The sequence below is a fragment of the Hipposideros armiger genome, unplaced genomic scaffold (genome assembly GCF_001890085.2).
Source record: "Hipposideros armiger isolate ML-2016 unplaced genomic scaffold, ASM189008v1 scaffold_286, whole genome shotgun sequence".
NCBI lineage: Eukaryota > Metazoa > Chordata > Mammalia > Chiroptera > Hipposideridae > Hipposideros > Hipposideros armiger.
Genome location: NW_017731636.1, coordinates 852,918 through 862,247, shown reverse-complemented (window position 1 = coordinate 862,247; position 9,330 = coordinate 852,918). Strand labels below are relative to the sequence as shown.

At 46.6% G+C, this 9,330-nt stretch overlaps 1 pseudogene; it reads right to left on the bottom strand.

Annotated features, from left to right (window-relative positions):
• Positions 1-2,166: 2,166 nt before the first annotated feature.
• On the bottom strand, positions 2,167-8,975 carry LOC109391248 (glyceraldehyde-3-phosphate dehydrogenase-like; annotated as a pseudogene).
• Positions 8,976-9,330: the final 355 nt, after the last annotated feature.

The window sequence follows — 9,330 nt, the reverse complement described above, 5'->3', positions numbered from 1 at the left end:
CCCACCCCCATCCCCAGCCCCGAAATATTTTTTAATTGGTCATGGCTATTGACTTGGAATTATGTTGTGTTCAGCTACCTGCTGAACCTTTTACCTGGTTTCACAGTTTTCCTACGTGGGCAACTATATGATTTGCAAACAATGACAGTTTGATTTTTTTCTTTCCAGAGGCTCTTCCTTGTTGCTCTTATTGCAGGGCAGCTGAGGACCTGCAGCCTGCAGCATCCCAGCTGCACAGCCCCAAGGCAAGTGGGATGAGACCTGGCTTTTCTCTGAGCGCTGCATTCATGGGATCGCTGAGATTGGGGAGTGGGGTGGAAGTGGGCATCCTTGTTTTGTTCTTGATTCTGATGATAATTTTTCTCAAGTTCCACTGTTAAGTATTAAGTTTGCTAAAAGATTCTACTAGACAATCTTATTAAAAAGAAATTTTCCTTCTGTACCTAGCTTATGAATGATTTTATAGGTAAGAAATGAATGTCAAATTTTATCATATACTTCTTCGGGGGTATCCATATAACTGATCATATGAGTTTTCTATTTAATCCAGAAATATAGTGGATATTACATTCATAGTGTTGAGTTGTCCTTTAACTCATGGATTACAATCTATTTGATCATGAACTGTTAACTTTTTTATTACATTACAGCTATAATTTATTAATACTTTATTTTGTTTTTTGGAAAGATTTTAAGTGTGATATGGGTTTATGTATTTCTATTTTTAAAACATCCTTGCCTAGTTCTCTTAGAAAGAACTGGATTTTTGTATTTTCCTTGATGCTTTCAAACCTACATATACAGCTGGAAAAAATTTTTAAGCTTTCTTTTATAAACAATGTTTGAGTTAAAAGGTAAATGAAAAAATGAAAAATACTTAAAGATGAAGAACAATGAGAGCATGATGTATCAAAATTTATGGGCTATTGCTAAATCAAAGCAGATATTTATTTGAAAACAAAAATTTCTATATTTGGAAATAAAAATGACTGAAAGGAGTTAGCTGAGAGTAATCCAAGACACACTTTAAAGTAGAAGTAATTTTTTTAAACTCTAGGGATGAATATGTAAATTTTAAAAACAGTACTGAAAACTGCACTCCAAACTATTCATAGAGGATAGCTATAAGTAGGAGAATGAAGTTGGAGAAAACGAGACTAATTACAAAGGGAAAACTTTTTTTTATGTTTTTTATATAAACTTCTGTATTAATTGACTCTTTTACAAGGGAGAATATATTTTTATATTGCCTTTGCTTTTTAAAACCAATTTCTTAAAAATTAAAAAGATCATGCCATCCACATTTTTCCCAAGACAATGCAAATAAAGCTGGAAATTAACAAGAGGACAGCATCCCAAAATCTATCTGTTGGAAATTTAAAAACAAATTTAAATAATGTGAATTAAACAATAAACCCAAACTGAATTACCGGCTATCTAGAAATGAACAGTAGTAAAGGCATTGCATACAAAACCCACAGGATATCACCCAAGATGTGTGTACTTTCAGGGAAATGAATAGCTCTAAACGCAGTCATTAGAAAAGAGGAAAAAATTGAAAAAGATAAAGGAACTAAGTATTGATAAAGATGAACTGGAACTTTAAGCAAACATAATCAGTCAGGAGGGTCTATGCTAGGAGCTGGGGCTTCTGGAAGTTCTTGAGCTCTAGGTAATCACAAGATCCCTACATGTGAGAACCTTACAGGAAGAACTCTATGTTTATAATAAAGCTCTATGGTTCTAACTTCCCCTTCCCTTTTCTTCCTTTTTCCTTATATCTTCATCTTGGCATGCAGGCCAGAGTATGCACATGGTTTGCCATGACTGCATGCAGTTGTTGCAACCCTTTCTTTTTCCCAAATAAATCCTTTTTGGTGATGAAACATCTACTCAGTATTCTTTCTTTCTTTCTTTCTCTCTCTCTCTCTCTCTCTCTCTCTCTCTCTCTCTCTCTCTCTCTCTCTCTCTCTCTCTCTCTCTCTCTCTCTCTTTCTTTTTTTGGCTTGGTACAGTGAACTTTATTGATGATGCATGACAAGGTAGGGCTCCCTTAGCCCTTCCCTTTCCTAAGGGGTTTAGGGATGGAAACAGGAGGTCAGGAGATTCTCAGTGTGTTGGGGGATCAATTTGCAGAAAGGACTCCCCAGAATCTGAGGGCCTCTCTTCCTCTTGCTGGGGCTTGTGGTCCAGGGGGCTCTTACTCCTTAGAGGCCATGTGGACCATGAAGTCCACTACCCTGTTGCTGTAGCCAAATTCATTGTCATACCAGAAAATGAGCTTGACAAAGTGGTCATTGAGGGCAATGCCAGCAAGACCGTAAGAGTGGCTATCACTGTTAAAGTCGCAGGAAACAACCTGGTCCTCAGTACATAGCCCAGGATGTCTTTGAGGGCTGCCTCACCACTTTCTTGATGTCATTGTAGTTGGCAGCTTTTTGTAGGCAGCAGGTCAGATCCACAGCTGACATGTTGGGAGTAGAGCATGGAAGGACATGCCAGTGATCTTCGCATTCAGCTCAGAGATAACCTTGCCTATAGGCTTAGCAGTGCCAGTAGATGCAGGTATGATGTTCTGGGCAGCCCTTCGGCCATCACGCCACAACTTTCCAGAGGGGCCATCATGGTCTTCTGGGTAGCAGTGATGGCATGGACTGTGGTCATGAGTCCCTCCACGATACCAAAGTTGTCACGGATGACCTTGGCTGGGGGGCCAAGCAGTTGGTGGTACAGGAGACATTGCTGAGGGACTTGTCATACTTCTCATGGTTCACACCCATCACAAGCATGAGGGAATCCACAGAGGGGGCAAAAATGATGACTCTCTTGGCTCCACCCTTTAAGTGAGCCTCTGCCTTCTCCAAGGTAGTGAAGACACTAGTGGACTCACAACATACTCAGCACCAGCATCACCCCATTTGAGGTTGGTGGGATCTTGCTCCTGGAAGATGGTAATGGTCTTTCCATTGATGACAAGCTTCCTATTCTCAGCCTTGACTGTGCCTTTGAACTTGCCATGGGTGGAATCATACTGGAACACGTAGACCACATAGTTGAGGTCAATGAAGGGGTCATTGATGGCGGCAACATCTACTTTGCTGGAGTTGAAAGCAGCCCTGGTGACCAGGCACCCAATACAGCCAAATCCGTTCACCTGACCTTCACCATTGTGTCTCAGAGTTGTGCTGGCACTGTGCAGGAAGATGTGGCTGTCTGTCGAACAGGAGAAGAGAGCAAAATATTATTTTTCAGTTGACAGCATTTACCTCAATAATCTCAAAGATGAACATCAAAGTAAATCTAAAGAAAGAAGAAATTAACGAAGGAACAGAAATTAATTAAATAGAATGAAACAATAGTAGACTGGAGCTATAAAAATGAAAAATAATTCTTTGGAAACATTGATAAGCTAGACAAAACTAGCAAGACTGGTCAAGAAAACACATCAGTAACCATAAAAATGAAGAAGGGGCATTACAGATACACAGATATATTAAATTACAGAAAAATACAAACTTTGCCAATAAATGTAATAATCCAAAGTAAAATGAACAGTTTTTAGGGAAAAAAAAAACATGTACAAAAAGGCAGATGTTGCAAGTTATCTCACCTCACCTCACCTCCATCCCATCCCTTTCTATAATAAGTACCTCTCCACTCCAGATGTGAGAAAACTAAACACTACATTTCCCACATTCCCTTACAGCTAGAATTGAGCATGTGACCTGGACCCAGCCAAGCAGATGCACCAAGGCAGGACTCTAGAGATGAGACTGAGGTGTGGGGAGAGGATTCTGCAGAGAGACCCGATCATGTGGCAAAGATATTCCATTCCACTGGGGCAGCTGTGGTAGAGGTACCAGGTGGTGGGTGGCAGAGGCGGTGGGGGTTCTGCTAGGATAGTTTCTTAGAAGGGTTAGGAATTTTGCCTCACTCTTGTCTATGTTGCTCACCTTCACAGAAATTCAAGAAACTCTCTAAACCTTGTGGTATACAGTTTTCTGCCTTAGTTAGCAAGTTGTGGTCTATAACCAGGAACTCTGACTAACACACCAAAATAGATTCAAGAAGAGGCATGGGGGGAGAAAAAAGAATAAAAAAAGGAAGCACCAGATCTAAACAGTTTTATGGGAAAGTTCTGCTAGACCTTTAAGGGACAGATAACTTCTATGTTGGAAATCCTGATTTGTATGTTCAATGTCCCAATTTTTGTCATTAATAAATTCAAGTTTATAAATGCCTTGTAGGCCAATGTGGTATAGGTTGAACAAAACAGGCTTCCAGAATGGATTTTGCTTGTGGAAGGCTCTGGTTTGCCCTCCTGTTGTGGTCCAGATCCTCATGGTAAAGATGGAGAAAATGGGGCTCAGAAGATGGGGAGTGGTTCACTGGTTCATTCACTGAGCACCCCACATGTTTGTGCTGTTTTAGGTATGGAAATACAGCAGTGTGCAAAACAGACCGTGGCAGCCACAGATATCCGGGGGAAGCTCTCCTGACAGAGGGAATGGCCAGTGCAAAGGCCCTGAGGCAGGAGCATGTCTGTCATGTTTCAGAAGCATGGCGATCAGGGTGGCCGGAGCCAAGAAGGGAGATGAGTCATAAAGGAATGAGGTCAGATTTGAGCAAGTGCAGGAGGCCACTCAAGGTGTCTGACTGTTTCTTTGAGGTGCTATTGTCCAGATGAGGGGCTGGGACCAGGGTGGTAGTTGTGGTAGTATGAGAACAGGTCTCATACTAGATGTTTACAGGTAGGGCTGACAGTAGTTCTGGATGGGTTCCACATGGGGGTCGAGAGAAAGAGGAGGCAAGGATGGTGCTCAAGAGAGATGTGTTCCGGGTCCCCACAGTGTGTGTTGGGAAAGGGTTTCCCCAGGCCAGAACAGGTGGACATGTTTGGGATTGAGGAATGAGACAGGGCTGCTCCGCACAGCTTTCCATGGCCACAGGGCAGAAGGGGACGGTGTTGGGGTGGGGTGGGGAATGATGACTGGGTGGCAGAACTGGGACTTTTGATCATGCCTCTAACTGCATTTCTAACCACAGGTTTTTTTCTGGTTTTTGTTTTTTTAATTCCCGTGCTCAGGAGTGCAATTTTGCTGCTATTGAAATTCAATATGCCTTCTATTTACTTGGTCTCTCTGCTTTAATTGTGTATCCCTGGCTCTACGCCTCTGTGCTGGCCAGCTTGGAGATTCATAATTTCAGGCTGACACCATAGTAACTACATAGTTTGATTCAAGATTTCAGTGTCTTCTCTGACTGCTCTTGAATAGGACTGGAAATAGGGGAGGGGGAGAGGACCCTCTGAAGTTGGCTCCTTATAGCAACAGCAGTCATTTCTTCGTTACCAAGGAAAATGTAAACAGAAGGTCAGTTTTGCGAGGCCTCTTAATTTTCCTCCCTTTGTGGTGACAGGTTGATTTGGGGAAATTGGGTCTGTTTGTTATTTCTCCTCCTGGCTCCACCTGCCCCCTCTGGTGACAGAGGCAGTGGCAGCTGCAATGACAGAGATGGGGCCAGGCTGGGGTAAGGCATAATGATAGGAGAAAGGCTCTTGTAGCAGCTGCAAATGCAGCCAGAGCCTGTCTGGTGTCTTGAATAACCTGCCCCTGGCCCCTCGCTGCTCCCACCCTAGCCTGTGGGCCCACGCAGGGACCAATGATAGCTAACATTCAGGGAGTGGCCTTGGGTTGGCCCTGCCTGCCCATCTGCTTAGCAGAGGCCTGGAGCGGCCACCTGTCTGACCATGTTCCAGCCCCTCCAGTCCCTGAGCTTGCATGGCTTCTGCAGGTGAGATTCCAAAGTCCCATGCCTTAAACTCTAAGCCCAGCTAGTACAATACCCACCTCTCCCATCATGGTGCTCTGCCTGCCCTTAGAGTGGCTCTGTGCCTCAGTTGACCTGTCTGCTTCTTCAGACCTCCTGGGGGCTTTGACTACCCCCCCACACACACTTTGGCTGGAACATGCTCCCTGGAGCCAGCCTTTGCCACACACTGTTCTATGAGCCTCTCCAAACCCTAACACCACCAAGGATCCCAGCAGCTCTGATTCTTTCACCTGTCTGAGCCAGTTTCCTCGTCTGAGAAATGGAGACACTAACAGCCTCCTCCTCACAGGGGAGTTGAGAAGTTTTCAAGGTTCTCACGGCACTCAGAAAGGGCACCTGTTAACAAAGTTGCAGCCTCTTCCTTCTGTATCTCAGGTGAACCCGTCTCTCCCCACAGTGTGCCATACTGAAGGTGGCAGGAGTGGCCAACACCCTGAATTTTCTCCCCCAGCCCAGCTGTGGAAGCATGTAGTCTGGGTCTCAAGACAGTCTGTGACAGCACTGCCCACTGCTTCACTGCTGCATGACAAGTCAGGGACTGGGTGACTCCATGGGCTCCTCACTCCGCTCAGCCAGCTCCATATCTTGGGGTCTGTGTCTCGTGACATCCCATTTCCAAGCAGCACTGTCAGTGTTCATGAAGTCGGTGGCACAGCCAGGCAAAGCCAGGCAAGTCCTTCAGGCACAGCTGGATCCGGGGGGGTTGAGAACAGCTACTCTTCTGTGTATCTCGTTTATCTCTTTCTAACTGGCAGCTTCCTTCTGTGACTGTCAGGAGGGGTAATGTGGCTGTTGGCGGTTCCAGATTTACTTCCTGCCAGTTTAGCAGAAAGAAAACTTCTCTGCCTCGGTGTGCATATAGGTCAATCCCAGAAAGGGCTCTGAGCAGCCCAACGGGTCCTGTACCCCCAGCTTGTTCCTCTTGGGTCAGTCACTGTTTCCAGGGAGGTAGTGATTTATGGATGGCCCATCCCAGGTTGCACACATCCACCAGGGCCTGGTGTGTGTGTGTGTGTGTGTGTGTGTGTGTGTGTGTACATATGTGTGCACAGTGTGCACATGTGTGTGTGTGTGCATGTGTGTGTGTACACATCTGGACAGCTCCCCCAGTGCCACAGACAGTGGGAAGAATTTCCCCAGAGATGGAAGGTGGTGTTACCAGAGGAAAGCGGGCAGACATGGGCTTTTTGTCCTTCCACCGGGGCTGTTGCACCTGAAGTCCATTCCCTACACTGGGTACCAGCATGAACTCCCTGAAATAGAGTTCATGTGTGTTGTTCAGTTGTCTCAAGTCTACCCATGACTTCCCAGCCAGCCTGGCACAGGAAGCCCCCTAGGCAGGCCAGGATTCTCCAAACATGCAGGCCTCTCCCTTCTCTTCTCTCAAGAACTGCCTTCTCCCTCCTCCTCCTCTCCCATCCTGGCTTCTTCTTCTGTGCCTTTCTTCTTTCTACCTTCAGCAAATAATCCTTGAGCACCTACTGTGCTAGCAATCTGCAACAGGCCCTGGGGACCCATCCAGGAACCTCAGAGACCTGTGCCTGTATTCTCGGCATTTACAGGCTCATTTACAGGCTGGTTCACACAATGATAGAATTACAAGCTCTCAAAACTTCTAGGAAGCGGAAAGGTGTTGGGAGAGCATCCATTAGGGGCCTTGGCGTGGCCTGTGGTCAGGGAAGCTCCCCAGACAAAGTAACACTGTAACTTCTGAAGAATGAGTAAGAACTGGCTCTGCAGGGACAGCAGCAATGAGGGACCATGCCAGGCAGAAGAGACAGAGTGGGCAGAGGCCATGAGTTTGGGGGTACACAGCCTGTGTGAGTGTGGTGAGAGGGAAGGGGCAGTGGGGCAGAGGGTGGGGAGGCTGAAACAGGCCTCTGGCTAGCTATAGCCCCTTCAGGAAGCAGCTGAGGGTTCACCTCCTCCAGTTAGCCCCCCTTAACTCCCCAGCCTTTGCTGCTTGAGCATTTATCTGCTGCATTGTGTTCAGATATGCCCTTGTGCATTTTCTTCTCTAGGCTTTGAGCTTCTCAAGGGAAGGGGTGGTCTGTTCTTTTCTCAGAGTCCCCAGCACCTGGTTAAGTCCTGATGAATAGTAGGGGCTCAGGGAATGTTTGGGGGGATCTGGAAAGGTTTCACTCACATGGCAGCAGAGTTCTAGAGTGCGGTCCAAAAGACACAAACCCAGCAATGGCCTTGATGGTTCAAGGACATTTACTCCCTCACTACTTTCAGAGGGTCAGGTCACTGGAGTTTTACGTTGGGCTGGGGAGCTCAGAGCCACAGTTTCATTGAAATGGTCAGAAAGATGCAATTAAAAAATACTGTGTGTCATTGGCCTCCCCAAGACCCACTATACTGTGTTCATCTGATAAAGAGTAACTAGGAAGCTGTGACTTCTGCATTTGAGTGAGCTGTGGTCACTTGTGATCTCTGTTTCCACCTGCTGAAGGAGGGGTGCTGATGGGGGCTCTTCTAAGGGAAAAAAACAGGGTTATTCTCTTTTGTTTCTATTAAAAATTGACCTCAGTACAGAACATTGGGAAATACTCAAAAGTAGAAAGGGGGGCGGGGAATGAGAGAGAGAGAGAGAGAGAGAGAGAGAGAGAGAGAGAGAGAGAGAGAGAGAGAGAGAGAGCCAAAACGAACCACATTCAAGGCCGGCTGAATAATGGCGTGCCTTCAAGTAAGCTGCGTGCCTTCCAGCTCCCGAATCCTCACTCCCTGAGACTCTCCCACCTTCTGCCCTCACCACTGGAGAAGAAATCAGGGCTCACCTCAGAAGGTGGCATATGGGGGAGGGGCCATTTGTGGTCAGGTGTTCTGGCTGGTTGCCTAGGAAACCCAGACTGAGATGAGGGACTGTTCTCAGCTCCTGGGACTCACAGAGCACCAGAGGAGACCCCACACTGGCCCTTTGTGCTGCCTGCTCACCGTGTTTCCAGCTATAAGACCTTCCTCTGGGGTCTAGCTTCAGCACGTGTGCTTGGAGAAGGGTGGCGGGACCTTTGGCGCCTTGGTTTCTGAGAGCTGCCTGGGCTCTGCTCACCTGTGTTTCCTGCCCAGTCCTGAGCCCACCTGAGCCCTGCCTTTGCTGGCCAGCTTCCTCCCCTCATACCTGTGGACTGGCTGGATCTCATGGCTCCTCAGACCCAGCCTCCATCTACTTGTCACAGGTAGATCTATCCCAGCTAGGATTCATCACATTGCATTGGAGAGTTGCTGGTTCTCTCTGCCTATGGTGCCTTCCTTTCGCCCCTGGGAGGTCAAGGGAAACCTTGTGCCATGCTTGGTAGGCAATGGGGGTCATTGTCTGCCCCCACCTTCAGTTGTGCTCATCATCTCCAACCTTGCCTAGCCCCCTTCCCTTCCTGGAGCCCTCAGCACACAGTATCCTTTTCAGTCTGCTCCTTGAAATAACAAAACCGTAGATGCCGTTTTCATGCTCCTGCTGTGTGCCATGTGCGTCTCATACATCACCTATAACTTTCACAG